Here is a 22,827-nt window from a genome sequence, read left to right as displayed (position 1 = left end):
CACAGGCTTACACCAGGGCAAGCAGCTCTTCTGCCATCCTCATGGGATGCCGTGAGGATGATAGCACTCCCTAGCGTTTGATGTTCACGCCTACCAGAACAAACAATTTTAAATGTAATGCAAATGGACGAAGGAGAGGAAGAGTTAGCTAATAAGAGTCTATTGGTCACCAGCTCTCTCCTCCCCCTCAGCGCCTGACATCATGTGGAATCATCATCTTTAGCCAGGCAGGCAGAATAAGCACATGGGAACCCGTGTCCTGCTGACCCAGGCGAGACACACACACACACACACACACACACACACACACACACACACACACAGAGATACCCATACACTCTCTTACATACATACTTATACACACACGCACACGGCACACATGCATACATACACATAGAGGCATGGTCACCCACAAGCACACAAGTGCATCCTTATACATACAAAGTGTGCTCAAACAAAATGGTCAGTATTTAAATTTAAAAACTTTATTGCAGTAAAAGACACATGGCCATGAATCCCCCTCAGAATCCTCCCACTTGCTGAAGACACACTGTCCCATTGTTCTTGCTGCTTTCTGAAGCAGCTCTGGAAGTTGCATGAAAGTCTTTGAGGTATGATCAAAAATGCAGTGAATCCTGCTGCTGAGTGCCATCCAGTGGAAAGGCAGGCTCACAAAAACATGACATTGTGACCGCATTCACCTTAGTCACTGGATCTGACACGGTGCAACTTCCGGCTCTTCCCCAAAGTTACAATGACCATGAAAGAGAAATATTTTGAACCAATTCAAGACATTAGGCAGATACTCAGGAAAGTGGGCTTCCGGAACTGCTACAGAAAGTGGCAAGACCACAAATTAAAATTAGACCCTTATCTTTCACCATGCACTAAATTAAAATCCAAATGGATTAAAGATCTAAATATTAAAACAGAAACATTAAACTTGCTGGAAGGTAAGTTAGGCAGAACTCTGGAAGACATTGGTATAGGAAAAGACTTTATGAACAAATCCTCAGTAGCACGGGAACTAGCAGAAAGAATCAACAACTGGGATCTCATATTACTAAAAAGCTTCTGTACTTCAAAAGAAACCATTAGCAGAACTAAGAGACAATCTACAATGTGGGAAAAAATTTTTACCAGCTGTACCTCAGACAAAGGACTATTATCAAGGATATATAAAGAACTCAAAACAATCAGTCCCCCCAAATATAAAGACCCGATCCAAAAATGGGCATCCGAAATGAACAGACATTTCTCATACAAAGAAGTGAAAGCAGCAAGAAAATATATGAAAAAATGTTCCACATCACTGGTCATTCGAGAGATGCAGATGAAAACAACACTGAGATTCCACCTCACCCCACAAAGAATGGCTGCTATCAAGAAATCACACAATAACAAATGTTGGCGGGGTTGTGGGGAGAAAGGAACCCTCCTCCATTGTTGGTGGGAGTGCAGACTAGTGCAACCACTATGGAAATCAATATGGAGATACCTCAAAGAGCTTGGACTGGAGGTTCCATTTGACCCAGCCATCCCTCTGTTGGGTATCTTTCCAAGAGAACTAAAAGAATCATATCACAGAGAAGTATGTGCACCCATGTTTATAGCGGCACAGTTTGTAATAGCTAAATCTTGGAAACAACCTATTTGCCCATCCGTTGGAAACTGGATAAAGAAGTTGTGGTTTTTCTATAAAATGGAATATTACTCAGCCATAAAGAGCGAGAGAATAGATTCATTCATAGGAAAATGGATACATATTGAAGATATACTCCTAAGTGAAATAAATAAGTCCCACATGTGTAAATACCAAATAGTTTCCCTGGTGTGAATATTCTGCAACAATGCATAAGATTCTAATAAGATTACTGACATTTAGAAATGGGAAGAAAGGAGCTAAAGGTGTAGGGAAGGTGTGATGCGTAGGGGAAGAACAAAAAGGGAAAAGAAAAAAATGTGAGAGAATGAAAAGATGAAAATAAAGTGTTTGTAGATGGGGAGGGGAGGAGGGGGTGAAGGGAGGGCAGAGGTAAGGGGAAAAAATGAGAATCAAGACTTGCCATGTAAAGGTACATGATCCCAACAATGAATGTAACTGTACTGTATCCCTAAAATGTACCAATAAACTCAATAAAATTAAAAAAAAAAAAGAAAGTGGCAAGAAAAGTGGGACAAAAATATTGCAAATGAGAGGATTTTCAAGGAGGATTTACAGCAGTGTCTTTAACTGCAATATTTGTTTTTAATTTTTAGTTTAAACATTCACTATATTTTATCAATTCTTACTAGTACACATTTGTAGTATATGATGATTAAATTCTTTGTATGGAGTTGGTTCATGTACATGATGTATCTTAATTCATTCTATGTGCCCTTCCCCTCTCCCCTCCATCTCTTAGTCCCCTTCCCTTTTGCAAAAAGACCTATATCCCTTTTTCCTATTAGCCATCTTTTATTTTGATCTGTATTTATATTTTGGATTTTTTAGATATGAGAAATCACCATATTTTCGACCCCACCTTGTTTAGATGAACTCTAATGTATGCACAGATCACATACTCACACACATTCACATAAACACGAGTGCACACTACTTCTGCCTCATACCTTCACGCGCACTTGCCTTGGGCATGAGTTTGATCCAGTGCTGCCTTCCTGGCTCTGGTGAAGAAGGAGAACTTGCTCTCGCCCTAGGCTCTGTGGTCTGAGTAATGCATCAGCCAGTGCCAGGGGGCCCCGTGGTTGTCTTCCCGCAGTTGTCAACAGGTCAGGGAAGTCCCCGTTCCTTGGCTTACCTCCCCTGCACAGTCAGGGACCTCACTGGGCTTGGAGGTAGTACTGAGAGTCTTTTGTCTCATCTCCAAGCTCAGGGGAGGACTGGATAGTGGCATCTCCAAGCCAGCTCCCAGTTAGTCCTCAGGAGGAGAGCAGGTCCTGGCCACCCAGGCTCCAGCAGAGGGTGGACACTCCTGGGTGTATCTGGGGACTTTAGAGCTCATGTTTAGCTTCCGGTGCAGGGGGGACGTGGAATGGGGCTTGGAGACCACTGATGTCCCTGAAGCTGCCTCAGTCCCCTGTGGGGCAGGTCTGTATTTGGCCAACAGTAACAATCTTTGTAGGGGTGTGAATGATCCCCGAAACTCATCGCTGACCTCAGTCTCCTTGCCAGCTCTACTCCACTGTATAGCTCCGCGTGTGACAGAGGCTGTGATTAGCATTCAAGGAGGGCATGAAGGACAATCAGGATGGGACACTAGCCGGGCTGGAGGAGGCTGAGTACAGACAATCCTGTGAGCAGTGCCCCAACCCAGCTGGCAGGGCACAAGGTCCCAGCTGGCCGCTGGTAGGGTGCCAGGCAGACTGTGCCTCTGTCCGACCGTCCATCCAGGTGGTCAGGCTGAGGTGGCCTTTTAACTTTGTGAGTTTCTTCACAAGGGAGAGGGGTGGGCTCCTGTTTCTCGAGTAGGAAAGAAAGTGAGAGCAGACCATTGAGCAAGAGAAAGGAAGAGATTAAGTAGCAAAGAGAGCGACAAGCCGAGATTAGAGCCTGGTTTCAATGGTGGTAATCCTCCGTGTTCAAGGACAAACGCGAATCTTTTGTTCTTGAGTTTGGATTAACTTTGTGTTGGGGGTGGGGGGGTCCCCAAGGGAAAGTTAGCTGGCTGGCTGTGCCTCTCGGGAGCTGGGGATGCCACAGCAGTCAGGCTCCGTGTGGAGACCACACCGGTCGAGGGCCGAGCAGCAGATGATTAAGTGTGCACCATGTGAGGACATTTGCCCTGTCTTTCTTCTGCTCCCCGCATCGCACACCGCGAGGTCATCTTGGCCCTACGGATGCTGCTTAACATTCAGAAATCATAAAAGTTGGATCTTTTTAATATCCATCTCATGCAGAGAATCTGATTTTTATCAGAGTGCATTCAAACTTACACGTCTGGAGCATTATCCAGGTTCTTGCGGCAACAGGAAGTTGGTTTATGGGAACATCATAATGAGAGACTTGGTCTACTCTGAAGAAACTTAATGACTTATTAAGACCAGAGGAAAGGGTGAGATAAACCCAGAAGTGTCTGGGTGGGATTTATTTTTAGCTTCTTGTCAGTGCTGTGCTGTGAGCTGCCCCGTTTAGATGGTGCGGACCTAAGTCTTATCTATGTATGAGACTGAAGACCCTGGCTACCCCTTTCCCGGCAGTTTTCTCATCGTTGTACTGTGTCAATCTTGGAAGAGTCTGTGACTCTGCTCCCATTCCAAGCAGTGCTCTGTGCCGTTTGGCAATGTCTTTACCAATTTTGAAAGCTACGCCTAGCTGGTACCTTGGACTGGCCCCACTGTTCATCACCTTGGTTTGTACAATTTGCCCGAAGTTCCACAGGAAGTGGTTTGGCAAACCCTGAGGAGAGAGGGAATGCTGCAGGGTGGGTGGTGGGTGGGAAGACTTCTTTAAGACAATGGCAGTGAACTGTAGGTGGCAGAGGCAGGGACCCAGCCTCTAGAGGAGCACGGTGGATGTTATCAGGCATGACACAGTGACACCTTGGACATGTGGTACTTGGGGGCCATGTCTCATCCGGTCAGCATGACTGACAGTCTCATTTTTTGTGACAGGCTTAGCAGTTGGGATTTGCCTTGACAGCCATGTGGATGGTTCCCTTCTGGGAATGGCAAGCTGCTGAGCAAGAGGTCAGGGTCCTCCCATCCCACTGTGCGAGCTGGTCTCCCGGCCTCTGCCACAGACTGCAGCCCACCGGTGGCCTCTGCTGCTTTTCCACCGCATCCCTGTGCTGCCACCACCCAGGGCCACAGCTCTTGGTCAAAGCAGAATAGCTGAGGGTACAGTTTCTTTGTGGGCCCGGCAGGATTGTCACCAAGGGTCCTTGCTGGGCAGAGGCATGAACAGGTCCACTCCACAATTCTGGAGAAGTTAAGGATAGTTTCTTCAGCTCATTGATTGGGGGTATAATAAGACATTCATTTTCATTTTAAAATTTCTAATTGATGAATAATAATGTACATATTTAACGGATACAGTGTGATCATTTGCTACACATATACAGATGTATAATGACCAGATCAGAGTAACTGGAGCTCCCATTTCTTTAAACATTTATCACTTCTTTGTACTGGGAATCTTCAATCTGATTTCTGCTGTGACAAATCAGAACTGAATTTATTGGGCTCTGTCTGGGGTCTTGGTGCATGAACTGGCACAAATAGCACCTTCCTTCCTTCCTTCCATCCTTCCATCCTTCTGTTTTTCCTTTTCTTCAGTTCTGGGGAATCGAGCCAGAACCTTTCATGTACTAGGCAAGTGCTCTACACCTCCAACTCAAAACAACAGTTTTGAAGAAGTGCTGCAAATTCTGTACAGTTCAGTGATGATGGGCACACATCAGTGTTGGTGACTAGAGAGATGTGAGCACATAAGACATAGTTGCTTTATTTTCCTACTTTGGTTTGCACTTAGGGGTCAAGTCATGAAGGCTGGGGAAAACTTTTCCAGAGGGAACCCTTTGAAGAGGAGCAGGGGAAAATCCACACAGACCCTCAGGCTCCACTTGCTTCTGGTTATTCACTCTTATCACTGACTTTAGAAGTTGCTAGCTAAGCAATGAAGTGACAGGCCTCTCCAGCATTACCGTAGAGCACATCTCTGGCAGGTGTCACTTCAGCAACGATGGCTCGTTTTCCAGGAACATGGAGGTAGCTCTTGCTGTCTAGCTCAGGCAGGTTGATTGCACTGCCCTCTTCACTAGGCCTGAACAAGCTCTGGAGGTGATCTTTTGACACTGGAGGGCCCAAAACCCCACCCACAGATCATGCTAACAGCAGCATTTCCTGAGCATGTATCCTAAGAGAGCCCTGAAATTCCTGTGGACCCCTGAAGACTTCATTCTTCCTACTTCCAATCACACTTAGACCACCCTGCTTCTTTAGCCAATGAACACTCCCAAACCCTAACCCCGAGGAGATGGGTTTTGGGATTGTCTTCCACCCCCACAAGATTGGGGCCTAGTAGTGTCATTTCAGTGTTGGACACACTGCATAGTGGGGCTAGGCAAAGCTGGCCAGGGAAGGAGAGTGGCTTCTTCCTCACCTTGCTCAGGGTAGAGTTAATCCTGACCAGGCAGGTGCTCACCAGAGGAGGCCTGACCTGGGTCACCCCCATCCCTAGCATCCCCTTGGGTATGACTGACCTCACTGTTGGCACCTCCCTGGGGAGCACTGAGCAGCTCTTCTTGCTTTCATCAATGACTTTGTCTCAGTAGCTAATTCATCAACATCTAAAATTGTCCCAACAGGAATAATTAAACCAAAGACAGAGATGTTGCTATGTTCCCATCCTGGTCTTCCAGGTCTTTTCTCTTGTGCTCTCATAGATATGCTTTTTGTATACACAGTGGATGTTTGTCCTATGTGTTAAAAGAAATGGTCATGCAGCAGGCTGACTTGGGGGCAGGAACAGGGCAAAGCTGAGATACAGGTTGGGCTACACAAGATTCCACCTTAGCTAATGACCCATGGTGTCAGGAAGCCTACATATTGGGCCCAGAGGGTGGGCAGAGACATCGAGATGACTCACCCCATAGTCAGGAAGGGAAGGAGTCTGCCAACAGCCTGAAGACCTTGGAAGAGGACCCCCAAACTCAAAGGAGACAGCAGGACCCATGGCTACCTAGATTTCAGTCCAGCGAGGTCTAAGCTGACCATCTCAACTCCTGACTGAGGCTGCTCTGAAACAAAACATCTCTGCTGTTTTAACCTGTTACAGTTGTGGTCCTACTTTACACAGCAATAGAAGATGAATCCAGGCACGGTCACATGTTACATGACCCGATCAGTGATGGACATACCTATGACAATGATCCCATAAGATTGTCATCCTGTGATATCATAGCTGCCTTTGTTTATATAAGTTCTCCGTATGGTGCCCACACAATGACAAAATCTCCTGACAAAACATTTCTCAGGGTGCACCTCCATCAATGAGTGACACATGACTGTGTTATAGGAAGACACCTACTTTCCTATTTGTTTCACTCATAGTCTGTTTTGGAGAGGGTTCAAGGAAAATCTTTAGCCATACTTAGAATAGCTATTTGTCATTTGAGCAGTGGAATTCTTTGCTAAAGAAGCTTATATTTTATAAATCAAGGTTCAGTAGTAACAGTATTTGGTAATGGACTTGGGTCAAGGTCTCATAAATAAGTAATAAAGTAATAACTAGGGAATGTGAAAGTAATTTGATCAAAATAATTTTTCAATCTTTTTAATTTTGTTGGTTGGTTTATTGGCTTGAAGATTAAATCAATGGAGACCCTGAAAGATTAAAATAATTTCCAATGGCACATAGTTAATAAACTAATTTTCTGGAATGGTTATAATATGCAAATACATTTTCTTCTTTTATAAAAACCACACCAAAGATGCTCAGAACTTTTGGCAGAGGCCAGCAACTTGGTTTGCCTTTCCTCTGGAAGTAGCTGGACCACCTGTACCATCCATCCTTGGGGTGCTGTTGGCAGTGACTTCTATAACCACTGAAATATGGTAGAAGTGATGTCTGCTCCTTTCAGGCTGCACCATAGAAACCTCCCACTGGATCCTCCACACTCTCTCCCTCTTCCATTTACAAGCTGCAAACAGAGGATTTAAGAGAGAACTTCAAGTTCTAAGACCAGCAGAGCCTCAAGATGAAAGGGGCTGTCTCAGAACCACTCTACGGAAGAGATGTGAACCTTCCACTGAAAAACGGTGAGTAAGACACAGACATCTCATTAAGATGCTATGGTGGTTTCAATCCACCATAGATGTCCCCCAAAGCCTTTCACAGGCTCACAGGTGAGGCTTTGAGAGATGATTGGATCATGGGGTGTGATGCTCAGCGGTGGATTTTCCACTGATACCTTTACAGCTAAATGTGATGCTGGGAGGTGGATCCTGGAGGATTTAGCCTCAAAGGATGGGCCTTTGTTTGGAGGCTGCAGAAGTCAACCAGCTCCCCAAAGGGCTGGTAGGAAATGGGAAGCTTTGGGGGAAAATAGAAAACTTTTATTTAGAAATAGGAAATACTCACTTTGAAAAGTGGGAGAACCTAAAATATGGTTTGAGGATGGTTTTTCTGATAAGTCGCTGTGGTCAACTCCGAGAAGCCACTTGACTAAACAATTTCTGTGAATAGAAAGAATTTTAAGAAGAATCCCAGGAAACCTGGGAACATTGCCACTTGCCTCTTTAAAAACAGAAGCAATGAGCTGGGTGTTGGGGTGCGTGCCTATAATCCCAGTACTCTGGGAGGCTGAGGCAGGAAGATTCCATGTTTGACCTCAGACTAAACAATTTAGTGAGTCTCTGTCTCAAAATTTAAAAGAAAAGAGGGGGAATGGGAATGTAGGTCTTTGCTGAGGCCTTAGAAATAGTCGCCAATACCACAAAGAAAGAAAGGGAGGGAAGAGGGAGTTTCTTTTTTCATCCATGGCAAGTTGGGACTGAGGAATTGGTCTATTACTCTTCTCACAAAAGTGCTGCACAAATTTCCGCATCTCAAACTCACCCTGGGAATCCAGTCACATTCCCCTACTTTGCTCTTTAGATTTGGCAGTGAGCTTGGCTCCAAATTCACACTAATATCTCTTGAAAAAAGTGAATTGTCTTGCTGTATTTGAAGACAGTATGGGACAGCAGAGATTCCTGGTGGGAGCAGTTGCCACCAACAGAGACCCAAGTCGTGAAGAAAACCAACTGCAAAGAAATACTTTTATTAAAGCAGAAGAATGAGAAGAATAATGCACGGACATGGAGAGGTGAATCTTGCAGCCAGAATTAGAAAACTTAGGCGACCTGTGTAATTTGTCTGTTTTGAGCAACTGCCATTGTCTAATCTCCCTAAATATGGATAGATCATGATGACTTTTGATGTTTTAAAGTTAGAAAAGCATGGCAGAAAAGGTCAAGCGGTTAAAAAAAAAAACAAGCAAAGAAACCAAGCAAAATGTATACCTTAAATGTACCAATAAACTCAATTAAAAAAAAAAAAGAAACCAAGCAAAATGAATAATATTCGATTTAGAGTTTCAGGCCCCCATCTTAGAAAGATTATTAACATGTGTGCAAAAGTCTGAAAGTCTGTATGTGTTTATTACCTGTTTGTCGAAACCTCATTCAATAAGACTAGTTATTACTTATTAGATATTAATGTTTCTAAACAAGCTGCAAGAGAAAAGAGCATTTTCTTTTTGATAGGAAAATTATTTTAATAAGCAATGGCATTACTTCTCCCTCTTGAACCTCATGAGTTAAAAAATATTGAGGATCACCTAACAAAGCTCTGAATTTCCATTGCTTTCACAGCATGAATGTAACTACAATAGGAAATAAATTCATCACAAGATCTCAATTTATTTACAAAAGATCCCAGCTGTCGCCCAATGCCAAAAATGGGTGGAGATGATTTTGTTCACAGGAGTGGATCTCTGGCTATTGAAAAAGCGTTTATGGGTATTACTAACAGGAAGAATCCGCCCAGTGAGCAATGCAATTGTGAACTATGGTTCAGATATTCAAGTGCAAGCCTTTGGAAGGCAATGTAGCAGCTAATTGTTAGGGTAGTTTTGAAAATAATGACATTTAACCTATCATAGCAGTTGTTCCCATAAAGGGCATGAACAACAGTAATGAATAATAAAATATAGCACATTCTGGTGCTAGAAATCATGCACTTGCACAGAGTAAGTTTTACCATATCAAGTCACCTATATGAGAGGAAATCAATATATTTGAAAATGTTTCAGAAACTTCTTTAAAGAGGAAAGATACTAGCAAACCAACCTTTCTTCCATGAAATTTTAGGTAGTGTACGTGCCAAGTGGACAAAGAACTTTCATAATGATGCAAAGCCCAATGTGAAGTACAGCAGTTAATCTGATTAGACTAGTATCATTTCTAACATATTTATTTGGAGTAGTGATTGTGGAATCACACTGTTATTAGCAAGTTTGTGCTGTTTACTGGAATTCTGATACATATTTAAAAACCTATCTTTGAATAACACAGGCTGAGAATGTGGACAATAGAGGGGTCTTATGCTTTCCTCTCCTCCTTTATGCGTTATCTGATGTACCTGCCTTGTTGGAACAGGTCCCAGGTCTTTGTAATGGTTGGGTGCTCTGCTGCCTCAACCCCTTGGGTGCTGATGTCCCGTATACTCTGGACACCTCAAAGGAATGCAGCTGAGCATACACTGTCCCTCAGACACTTAAATATCCCTGGGGTGGGTGGGGGATTCCTTTACTTGCCTAGATAGGAACCATTTTTTATACTTGATTGCTGGGTTCACCAGCCTTGAAATTACTGCATTTGTAATTTGTGAGTAGGCTCAGTTACCCGAAACATCAAAGATAATAGTGGCACTGTTGGTTGCAGGAGAGACAAGCTAGAACTCAGACCCTCTTGTCCTGAGAATTTTATGCTCTTTGACAAAGGGAGGAAGAAGAAGTATTTTTGTCAAATACTCATCCTGGCATTACTTTTTCCCCAAATTGGAAAGTCAATCTGCAACTTCATTTGAACCTGAAAGTTTTAAAATGTAAGAATGCAATTAGTGTGCAGTTTCAAAAGAGAAGGGTAGAGATCCAAAAGGAAGAAAGAAATTGCCATGGACTGGATGTTTGTGTCCCCATCCCCAAATTCCCAAATTCATATATTGAAATCGGTCATCAGTGATAATCAGGAGACGAGGCTTTGGGGAGATGATTAGATTAAGAGGTGATGGCTTCCTGAATGAGATTTGTGCCACAAAAGAGAACAGAGAGCTGCCTCACCCCTTTCACTACATGAAGATTGAGCAGGAAGGTGCCGCCTACAAGCAGAATGCTCTCACTGGATGCCACATCTGCCAGGGCCTTGATCCTGGACTTTTGGCCTTCAGAAACAAGAGAAATAAATACCTTTCTTCATCTGATGATCATCCTAAGTGTATTATTCAGTTTTTCCACTGGTGGACACCATGCCTGATACCCACAATTTAAAGGAGAAAAAGTTTAATTTGGGTCATGCTTTAAAGAGATTCAGCCCATAGTTTTCTGGTTCCAAGACAGGAGCATCATGGCAGAAGGCTGTGGTGGAGCAAAGCCACGTAGTGTATGGAGGCCAGGAAGGAGAAAAAGAAGTGAAACCAGAGAGGAAGGGATGAGGGGCCAAATACAGTTCCCAAGGCCGTGCTGCCCTGACTAATCCAGACATACCCGGAAGTATGCTCCACCAGGAGCCTGAGCAGATCCCAAGCCAATCAAGTTGACACTGTCTTAACCACCACACTGGGCTGTGACATTTTGTTACTGCAACAAGAGTGAAGTAAGGCCCAATCCTTTGGGTACTGGGAGCTGTTTGGCATCTGTGGTCAGCACTGAGGTCTGCTGGTAGCTGGGAGCCATAGCATGGCTTCCCTCACACATCCAGTGTGGATGGGCTGATTGTTGGGAAGATGGGACAGACTGGGTCATCTTTCTCATCCTGTAACCGGCTGGTCTCAGTTTCCTCAAATGTAGCAGTCACTGTATTCCAAGAACAACAAACTCCCACATGCAAGTGCGTTTTGAGCTTCCATTTACTTCACATTTGCTGCTGTCCCACCAACCAACAGAAGTCACACAGCCATGAAGGGAGGGTGGGAACAAGGGGAAAAAATGAGAACCAAGACCTGCCATGTAAAGGTACAAGATACCAGTAATGAATGTAACTGTACTGTCTACCTAGAATGTACCAATAAATTCAATTTAAATTAAAAAAAAAAGAAGTCACACAGCCAAACCAGTTTGGTATCAGATAAAATACAGACCACAAGTCAAATTTGAGTTTCAGATAAACAAGGACTTTTTAGTACATGTTCCATTGAAAGATGTATCAATCAAAGTTCACCAGAAAAAAAGAAGAATCAGGATATAAAGTGATGTTCATGCAAGAAGAGAATCATCACAGATATGGATTCCCAGCATTGCAGAGGTAGAACAGTCTCATGGTTCGTGGCCTACAAGCTGGAGAATCATAGAAGCTCATGGTGTAGTTTAACAAGTCAGAAGGCCCTGCAGGTAAGGGTAAGATTTGCTGCTGGCATTCATCCATGTCTGAATTTGGAAGGCTGACAACCAGCAGCTCTGATGGCCCAGGTTGGGAGAAGACCAAGCAGACAGAGGATTGGAGGTTTCCCATGCACACTGTGAAAGATCACCTGCTTTACCCTGCCCACCAGTCTAATTGCTGATCTCTTCTAGAAACATACACCAGACACACCCAGAAAATGCTTCGTCGCTGTGCCTGCCTAGAAAGTGCAAGGTCCCGAGTTTGATCCCTGGTCCAAAAAAAAAAGCTTCACCAGCTGCTTGGGCATCCATTAGTCCAGCCACATTGACATAAAATAACAACCAACTCCAGATATCTTCCTTGACCACCCTCCTTTCCCATTTTTCCAGCCCTCAGAGAGACAGTGCTATCTTTTCTTAGTGCTTTGTCACAATCAGTAACTAGATATTATGTGTTTATCAGTTTATTTCTGTCCTCTCTCCCAAACCGTAAGCCCTCTGAGACCAGGATGACCAGTGCCAGAACCTGGCACTATGGGTAAGGCCTGGAATTCAACTAATATACTGAATAAATGAGTGAAGAGGCCAGAGTGTGAGCAAGTTAAATCAGGAGAGCAATGGCGCTGCCTGCCTCCCCCAGAGCTTCGGGTTCAGTCTCTCCCCCACAGAGCCTTGATCCCTGTTGTCCAACCCTTTGCATCCTTGTTTAAAGACATAAGTACTCTTCAACGTCAAGGTGACATCGTAAATACTCAAGCTTCTCGAGGTTTATTAAAAGGTCAGCTGAACCCTGCAATGCATTTAATTTACCATTACTTACTCATTCTTTATTTCTTCCATATGCATTATGTGAGATTGTGAATGTATATTTATATAAATTCTTATTATTCAGGTTCATAAAATATCCTTTATGAGAGGAACTGTACGCGGCTGACCCAGATGCCGTGAGGAGTGTCCCATTTCTCAGTGAGAGCCTTCTGTGCTGCCTCTGCCTTCCTGCCACGTGCTTCCCTCCTGGGACCTCATGGCCCCAAATGCCAGAGCATCTGTGCCTCATAATTTATTGACCTACTGTGTGCATAACAAGTGGGGCTTAAATACAGCCAGCTGGGCCTGTTTATATCAAAACCAGATTTGGAGTCCTGTCCTCGATGACAGTTTCTGGGGTGAGTTTATGGTACTCATGATTGTGTGCAGCTGTCTGTCTGTCTGTCTGTCTGTGCAAGAAAAGAGAGGAACAGGGAAAATGTGGGGAGAAATTCAAGTAAGTAGATTTCATGTTCTTTATCATTCAAAGACAAAATGTGTTTTCTTTTTTAAGAGAAGCCAGGCCAATTTCGCTAATATCTGTCTTAAAAAAAAAAACAGAAAGAAAGAAAAAAATTCTATAACTAATATTGAATCCCCAGTGCAAACCTGAACCTATAACAGAAGAGGCTCTCAAAGACTAAACAAAGAGAACTTCTTTTATCTCTCTTGTAAAACTAATTGGTGCATACTTCTTTCTGCTGTTTTAAAATAAATTGTAAGTTGTTTTTAACCAAATCAGTATTAATCTCTGAAAATTAATGTTTTAGGATATGCGACAACCCTCTCCATGGAGCTTCTGAGACCTACAAACAGCTAATAGTAAAGTAGATACCCGGGTGGAAGGTGATGGTCTTCTTAGAAATCCAGTAAAAGCTAGAAACCTTCCTCCCAGAAAAACAATACATGCACACTTTTGGATCTAATTTCTGAGGTTTCACCGACCATGGAAAATCATCCATGAGCCCCATGGTCAGCAGCCCTTCTCTAAAGGGTGGATCACATGTGCTGTGGCCTGGATGTGGGTGAGTATGGTCCCCTGAGCCTCACATGTGGGCATCCTGGTCTCTGCTGTCATGGGGTCAAGGTGGTGGAGGTGGGGATCAGTAGAAGGCATTTAGCCCATGGGGCAGCTTCCCTGGTAGGTCTTGTGGGACTTGATTAGTTTTTGTGAGAGAGTTGTTATAAGATAGCCTAGCACCTGTCCTAAATCATTCCCTATGTCCTGCCAGTGTGATATCCTCTGTCACGGGGATTTCACCAGAGCCCAGCCGGTCCTGGCATCCTGCTCTTAGACATTCAGAAGTGTGGGGTAACTAAACCTCCTTTCTTTACAAATCCCCCAGCTTCAGTAATTCTGTTATACAGACATGAAATGTACGAAGATGATATAGAACCACAATTTAAAAGAAACCTCAGAGCTCTAATTCTTTAAAAGACTTGCAATAGAATGTAGTCCACACTTTCATTTCCTGCATGTGGGAAGAAGTCTGGAGAAAGTATGACCTGCCCAAGTCTCATAACAAATTCATGACAGAGTCAGGAATTAAGATACTATTTTAATTGGCTTCCTCAGAAGCAAACCTTGAAGTGCTGATTGATGTGCAGAGATGTACTAGGAAGCGAGCATCAAGGAGCACCATTAAGGAGAAGAGGAGCAGGTCAGAGCAGAGGAGGGAGCCAGCAAGATACGCTCTGCAGAGGGGAGGCCACCCGGGACACCAGAGTGTTATGTTATGCCCAAGGCCCTCTCTGAACCCTTTGACCAGTGGTTCAGAGGGAGGAGGAAGTAATCCTAAGAACTACCCCGAAGGTAGTCCTCCAAAAACACTGCACACAGTAGATGGAGACTGAGCTCAGGGAGTGGAAGGGAGAATCCAAAGGCAGTCAATGTGACAGACTCAAGCTTCATTCCACACTACTGCCTCAGAAGACACACGAAGACTTTCTGTGAGTCACTGAATGTGCTCATCACAGTTCAGAATTAGTGCATGTGCTGTACTCTGGATTTGGGGATGTGTTAAATAAAGGCTTGGCCCCTCGCTGCTTCTGGGAGATGGTGGACTTCTAAGAGGTAGGGTCTGTGGGAGGTCTTCCTGCCATGGAAGGGAGTGTGTCCCAGAAGGGTGTGTGCCCTTGAAGAGGAATGCCAATCTCTTCTCTTCCTGTCTTTTATATCTCAACTATGTGGAAGTGATTTTGCCACTGGCTACCACCATGGTGAGTGGCAACATGACCAAAGGATCATGGACTGAAACCACTAAAACTGTGCGCTCAAAGAAACCTTCTTTCTTTACAAGCTGATTAGCCCAGGCATTTGTTACAGTAATGGAAGCCTGACAAACATAGGATATTTCATACTTATTCTGAATTTTTTGCCTTCAATATGCTGAGGATTTGCAAACCTAAGTATGAGTAGCACAGGGTCTGGACAGAGAGCTGCAGTATGGATCTTCCTTCTGGAGGCTCCAAGAACCCATTCTTCCCTCTCTGTGAAGCCTCCACGAATGCTGCCCTGAATCACACACACCTCATCCTTAGAACAGGTTTGCTTTTATTCTACTGAACATAGTAATTTTAGGAGTTAAAACTATCTTATCCTGAGCAATATAACTGTATTCCAGGAAAGATGTGCATACATCTACTCATTAATTTTGAAAAGTCTGTCCTTAGCCAATGTAAATAAGTTTCCCTTTCATTATGTAGCAAAGAGTGAAACCAAATGACATTGGTGTCCCTGCTTAGAGTGTAGAAACTGCCAGGGAAAAAATTCATAAAGCCAATACAAATATAAGCAAAGGAAAGAAGTTGAAAGTGAACATACAGATGCTTCTTGCCTTCTGGTAGGGAATACATCCTGATAAATGCACCTGGAATTAAAAATATCATAAGCTGGAAATAGATTGGATGCACCTAGCCACCCCCCCGAAACATCTTAGCTTAGAACAGAGCACATGTAGAGTGTGTGCTGTTTCCCCTTCTGATCCCCAGAGGGCTGCCCTACCATCCAGCACTGCTGGAGAGAATCATGCTAAATACTGCCAGTTCCGGGAAAGCTCTAAATGCAAACTGCAAAGTTGTTTGTATTGAATGCATCTCACTTTCACAACACTATAAAGTAGAATAATCATAAACTGAAACCTTGTAAATTGGGGACAAGCTATAATGATGGACAATGGCCACACATATATAAAAAGACCTCTAGTCTGCAGGAAGCCAAACTGCAACCACTGTAGCAATACCTCACCCCCCAGTCCAGGACTTACTTAGTGTCTGACAGCTTTAACTCAGAGCCAATCAGAAAAAGTCAAACATCGTTCCCTAATCAATCACATAGAGTACCTTGCAGCTACTTTGCCAGCCTGCCACTAGCTCCCCTGTGTGAAGAGCCTCCCATCTGGGCACTCCCCCACTGAAGGAGACCTTTTCTTCCATTAGAAAGCTTCCCAACCCCACATCTGCCTTTTAGTCTCTGCCAAATGCAAGTGATGGTGGTGGAGCCCTTTGCTTCCCAAGCTCTAGATAAGTGATCTTTCCTTGTTCTCATTTGGGTACTCTATTCCATTATTATTCATAGAAAAATACAAGTTACTAATAAACGTGGGGGGCAAAGAGGCTTAACTGCAACTAATTTTAAAAGAAAGCCAGATGAAATCAGCACTGAAATACATTATTTGTGTGTACCTGATTTGGAGAGCACTTTGAAGGTATTAAGCAAGAGGTTAAAATAAATGTGCATGCCCTTAAACCTAGCAATTCCAATTCTAGCAATTCATCCTGCAGAAATTGTCTTGTAAGTGAACAAGGTTAATGTACAAAGATGATCACTGTCTAATTATTTGTATAGAATGAGTGTCCAAAAGCAGAATGGATAAAATATCCACTGTGCAACTCTGTAAAACCATCTAAGAGCCAGACTTTGGGAATGGAGAGATGGCTGCTGTGGATGGCAGTGGGAAGGCACAGCCGTGCAAGGTGATACTGTTTTGCACACACATGTGTGTGCTCTAATGTGTCTCTCTAGCCGCTTGCAAAATGCCCACTGTGGTTTATCCCAGAAGTGGGGCTGGAGGATGGGAGAGGAGTTTCCACTTTGTACATTTTTTCCATTGTTCATGTGTGGATGATGATCATGTGCTACCTTGGTAATGGAAAAATTAAAATAAAAAGAATCAGCCAGGAAAACACAGTGCTGAGAACGTGTTATTCATTCTATCACCTATTTTCTCACTTCTCATAATGTGGCTGAGCTCTGGAGAATCAGGCGTGGGCATTGATCATTGCTTTGATTCCTGGAACAATAGCCAGGATAATGAGGAGCCCACTTCACTGACAAAGCCCAGCCACGCCTTGCCAGAGACAAGACAACATGGGTGCAGGTGTTGGAACAATTGGGACTCATTTATCTGCCATTGTCCTAGAGTGAAATGACCTCCCTCATAAATTTTCCAAAATAATAGAAGCATATCATCCCTGTAAAATGTCAGATTCTTTTTAGTTTAACCATTTTTGAGGAAAAAATTTCCCTCAACAGACTGCAGAAATTCTGTCTTCCTAAGGAGATGGTGATGATTGTAACAACCCCTTGTGATGCTTGAGATTATGCCCGTGACTATGATGCCTTGAGCTGTGACTGCAACTGTGTCCCATCCTGTCTGGGGGAAACTGAGTGTGTAGGGAAGTCAGCCTCTATTTCCAATCACATTGAGTTCGAGTTCATTTCTGATTTTAGATTCCTTTCTGCTCCTCTTGTGTCCAGCCATCTGGGGAAGGCTGTTGGATCCCACCTGCTGGACAGAGCTCCTAACTGGTGGTTGGGCCTCTACCCTTCAGTGCTTCATCTGATGTTGAGTTCCTCCTGTGGGCCAGAGGAAAGATCAGGATGGGCATAGGCCTTGAGGCAGTGGCTTTCAGGAGGGTGTTTGGAAGGAACAAGGAGAAGGAAGGCAGCCAGAGAAGGGTGTGCTGGTGAGCAAGTTCTTGCCCTGGTGACAAATGCACTGTCTCTCTGGGGACCCTCTTGGAGACAGTGTGACATACTTGTTCCGTATTCCCAAGAGCGAGGAAACTGGAATATTTATGCACCCGCTTAGCTCTTCTTGCCCCAATGGAGGGCTGCTGCAGGGCTTGGCAGTGGGACCTGGTCTCCAGCCCCTTAGGTCTACCATCTTAGCTGAGCTCAGCAATGGCCTCAGACAGAAGGACAAGAGCAAGAGGATGCAAGCGAAGACCCAAGAGAGTCGGCCACCCCTGCACACAGCTCCAAGAAGTTAGCAGTGTGATCTCATTTTTCAGCTTAGGAAATTGAGGTTATGAGAATTTAAACTGCCCACCCAGAGTTCCACATTAGCCCATGTTGGAGCTGGTCCCTCTTTGTGGATACACGTGGCAGCGGTGCATGCAAGGGCTTTGTAGGACCCATCTAGGAGACCAACTGACCCTCCTCACTGGATGGGCAAAAATGTGGATCCACCTCGCTTCCTGATGTGGCTACACACCCAAAACATGACTGGCAGGGGAAAGGCGCACTGGGTGAATGGAGAGTAGAGCACACTCTTCCAGGTCTTCTGTGATCTACATGCAGGGATGTTATTAACTAGGCTAGGTACATCCAGCTGCCTTCCTGGCTGTAGCCACCCACTCTGAGGTGCATCGCTCCTATGAACGTTTGTTCATTCTTCCCCCATTCAGCTAATACTTACTGAGAATCTATCATATACAAGATGCCATGGTAACTGCTAAACTCTCTATTAGAGGAACGTGTTTGCAAGCCTCCATAGAGTCCAAGGTGCAGAGAAGAGGCTAGGCATTCATCAGAACACTTCAGAAAGGGGCTGCTGAGGCACGGAGTGTCTTCAAAGGCACAAGTATTGAAAGCTTGGTCTTGAAGGCGGCATTGGTGGGAGGCACAGGAGGTGGAGCCTAACAGGTGAGCCCTGCAAGGGGCTTGTGGGACCCCAGTTCTCTGTCTCTCAGTTTCCTGGGTCATGCTATGAGTGGTTTTCTCCTCCACATGCTCCCACCATAATCTGCCACCTTTGCCAGTGGCTCAAACCAAGGGGCCACCCAACCTTGGATGTGAATCTCCAAATCCATGAGCCCAAATATACCTCTATTTACTTCATGAGCAGCCTGGGTCACACACTTTATGAGTGATGGAAAGCTGACTAGTGCAAATCTTCTGTTCACCTTTCAATTACAGGAAAAATAAGGCCAGAGGAACATGTCACAGGATGTCCCACAGAGTAGCCAGCACAATCCAAATTGAGGGACAAAAAACTTTCTTCACCAAATTAAGTTTCAGGTGGAGAAAATTAAAAAATAAAAAAGATAGAATTGAAATATATCGATTGTTAAAAAATTAAAAGTTATATCAGCCAGGCATGGTGCCACACTTCTGTAATCCCAACACTTAGGAGGCTGAGGCAGGAGGATCACTGAGACTTCTAGGACAGCCTAAACTACATAATGAGTTCATGACCAGCCTAAACTACATGGTGAGACCCTGTCTCAAAAAACCCCAATAAAAATAAATAAATAAATAGGATAGGATAGGATAGATGAAATAAATGTATCAATTAATCTAATATTTGACTGTTACTTAGATTCCAGTTTAAGCTATACAAATTATAACTTGTGTTAGATAACCGGAAATTTGGAACTGGCTGGATATTTGCTATTGAGGAATTTTTATGGGCTGGGGATGTAGCTTAGTGGTAGAGCTCTCACCTACCATGCACAAGGCTTTGGGTGGCTTGATCTTAAGCACTGCAATAAAAACCCCAAACCCAAGAATTATTGTTCTTATTTTTGGTATGATAGTAGTATATGTTTTGAAAAGAAGCTTTATTGTTAAGAGATACATACGGAAATATTTATAGATGAAGTGATATGATGTCTCGGGTTTTCTTCAAACTAATACACAAAGGAGAGGAAGTGATAGGGCCCTGAATAAAAACAAGATTGTCCTGGAGTTAATAAAATGCTGCCACTGGTGCTGGTGGCCTGGGAACTCGGGATGCTGTATCACCTACTTCTGCATGTCTGAAATTTCCACAATAGAAAGTTTGTAGAAAGGTTACACAAATATTTCATTAAAGACTGAGATGTGTGCTGTGATACCCAGGGATGGCGTCCTGTCAAGCCATGACAAACCAACAGCAGGGAGGTCAGGCCAACTTCCTTGAGCACAAGGGTGTTTGCTTTGCTGCACTGGTTCCTTTTGATTAAAAATACTTGTTTTTAGCAATATATTAGAGCTACTTTCCTTTTTCCTTTTGTTTTGGTAAAAAAACTTTTCAAAGTACACATATAATGCTAAGCAGGTATGGTTTTCTCGGTCCAAGGGCTTATTTTCCTTCCTAATTTGAAACTTGTTGGTCTGAGGATGAAGCAGAGATTGATGCAAGTGTGCCATCCTCCTAATAAAACTTGAGTGCCTAAATATCCATCCCGTGTTAAACAGTTACTGAGATACCTATAAAAAGATGGTTAAGAAGTTTTTAATTCTACCTCTGAAACTCTTTTAAAAGTTTTTATTAGTATACATTATGTGTTTGTGATATACAACAGTTACATTTTTGGGAAAATATATATGTATATAATCTTGATCACTTTCAATCTCTTTATTCTCCTCCCTTCCTTCCCCCTCTCCTTGCTTCCCTTCCCCATTTCAAAAAAAAAGTTCATCCTTTCCTACCATCTCTCATGTATTTTACGCTTTATGTTTATTTGGGGTTTCTCATGTAAGAGGAGCCTTACACTATTTAACTTACTTTGTCCAACTCATTTCCCTCCACATCACTGCCCCTAAACCCTCTGATGCTTCTCCACCCCGGCTGTACTGGGCTCCCCTCTCTGGACTCTGGCTGGCTTGTGACTACTTCAGTCTGAAGAATCTGGAAGCCGGTGCCCACTTTGTAAGGTCAGAAGGCCCAGCGCCCTACCTGTTCCCTGGCACCTGGCACCCTGGGAGCCCTGAGCTGCTGAGGGAGGAGCCCACTCTCTCTGAGGGGCAGTGAGCCACCCCAGGCCTTGCGAGGAGGCCACAGGGAAGCCATTTGGCCAGCAGAGTCTCAGCTGGAGTCCTGCCTGGGGCTGCTCAGAGCTTAGCTCCTAGGCTCTGAGGAAAGCAGTCCCTAAACCACTCCACCCCTAGGCTCTTCAGTTGCCCCAGCCATGAGGTGTTGGAGGTGGAGGACCCAGAGACTGTGGAGGAGAGACACAAGCCATCCCACAATGCCTTGCTTGTGAGCACACTAAAATTATTATTTCATGCCACTAAGATTTGGGGTGGGTTGTTACATGCCACTGACAACCAGAACTGAGGGCTACTAAGCAGGTATTTTTATAAGTGCTGGGCGTGAGGGTAGGGTTGAGACTGGGGTTGAGGGTGAGGAAAGAATCTATGTCAGCAAACTAATTCCATGTGGATCCTCTGAGAAATGGGCTTTGTCTTCTTGGTTAAAAACAAAGCCCAAACAACTCCATTTTGGATTTAAATGGCCTGGCTATCTACCCTCTACCCATCCATCCACCCCATTAATATACTGCACTCCGAGAAATGGTGACTATGTACTTTTCCCCAGAACACAGCCCATTTCCCAAGATAAGAATGAAGGGGTTTCCATTCCAAACTGCACCTCCCCTCTCTCTGTCTTACCCAGCAATGCACACCCCACCTTGTGCCACTGAACTTAGTCAGCCATGATAGACTGTAATCCTTTGATTTCAGTCAATGAATTTAGAAGATAGCTCCTTCTGCATTAGGGTTAAAAGAGGCAACCCTCCTTTGTCCTGCAAACCTGCTACCTCATGGTGTGCTTGCACCCATTTGCAAAAGTAAACAGCTTTGTCAAGATTTCGTGATGTCTGAGTGCTCCAATATATGCACTGACAACTTGAGTCTGGGGGCTTATTTCCAATAAACCAAAGAATCCAGATACAGATTTTGATTATGTCTGTCAGCGCCTGTACTGTTCCTTCTCTGGGCCACTTCAGTGCACAACCACACTCTAGGTATTTCAACCAGAAAGGCATATGTGCGTGAGTGCGTGCATGCGTGCATGCATGCGTGTGTGTGTGTGTGTGTGTGTGTGTGTGTGTGTGTTAATTATTGTGCTTCATCATGATGTTTCCATAAAGCATGAACTAGTGCTCACACGTCCATGGAGACCTATAAGTATGGGCCCCTGATGATCTGCCGGTCATGCCACTGCATTAGCAGCAGATCATTAACCTGTGGTTGGTGCCCCTTACTTGTGCCACTGTGTATGCAGAAGGAAACAGAGACTGCCTGCTAGTCACTGCTCTGCAGAAAGGCGGCTCCTACATTCTTCCTTTTGAATGAGTAAATCTCACTTACAAAATGGAACCTAGAGTCCTAGCTATATGGGAGCCTGGCCAACCAGGGAGTATAGTTTTCACATGTCCACCTCCATGACATGGCTAGAGGTGGGACATGGAATTAGAGGACAAGCAAAAACCTCTTGCCTTAGGGAGTTCTTACTCCTCTTGGAGGTGGGAGGAAACCAACATGAATTCAGGTTTTTCATTCCAATATTTTTAAATTTAAAGTTTTTTTCTAAATCTACCTTAGTAACCATCAAATTTCCACTTGGAGGAAGACAGTGAAAGCACTAAAAACAAACTGAGCTATTCAAACACATAGAACCAGGATGGGCGTCACAGCTGTGCTGAGAAGGTGATCTGGGGACTCCAGCTGGGCAGGTGCCACTCTGGGGAGCACTGAGCAGGGCTGGCCCATGTCATCACCTCCACACCTGTAAAGTCAGCCACCCCTGAGCAAGGCACAGTTCTCCCTGCTGGATCAGGAAAACCCAAGGTCTGGAAAATAGCTGCCCCACCTTGAGGAATGGCTAGAAGCAGAGGTAACAAACTGAGTACTTTTATATCATGGTTGCCCTACCTTCTCTCT

Source organism: Fukomys damarensis, unplaced genomic scaffold (assembly GCF_012274545.1).
Source record: "Fukomys damarensis isolate Sample0158 unplaced genomic scaffold, DMR_v1.0_HiC HiC_scaffold_7, whole genome shotgun sequence".
Classification (NCBI taxonomy): Eukaryota; Metazoa; Chordata; class Mammalia; order Rodentia; family Bathyergidae; genus Fukomys; species Fukomys damarensis.
This window is presented reverse-complemented; position numbering follows the sequence as displayed.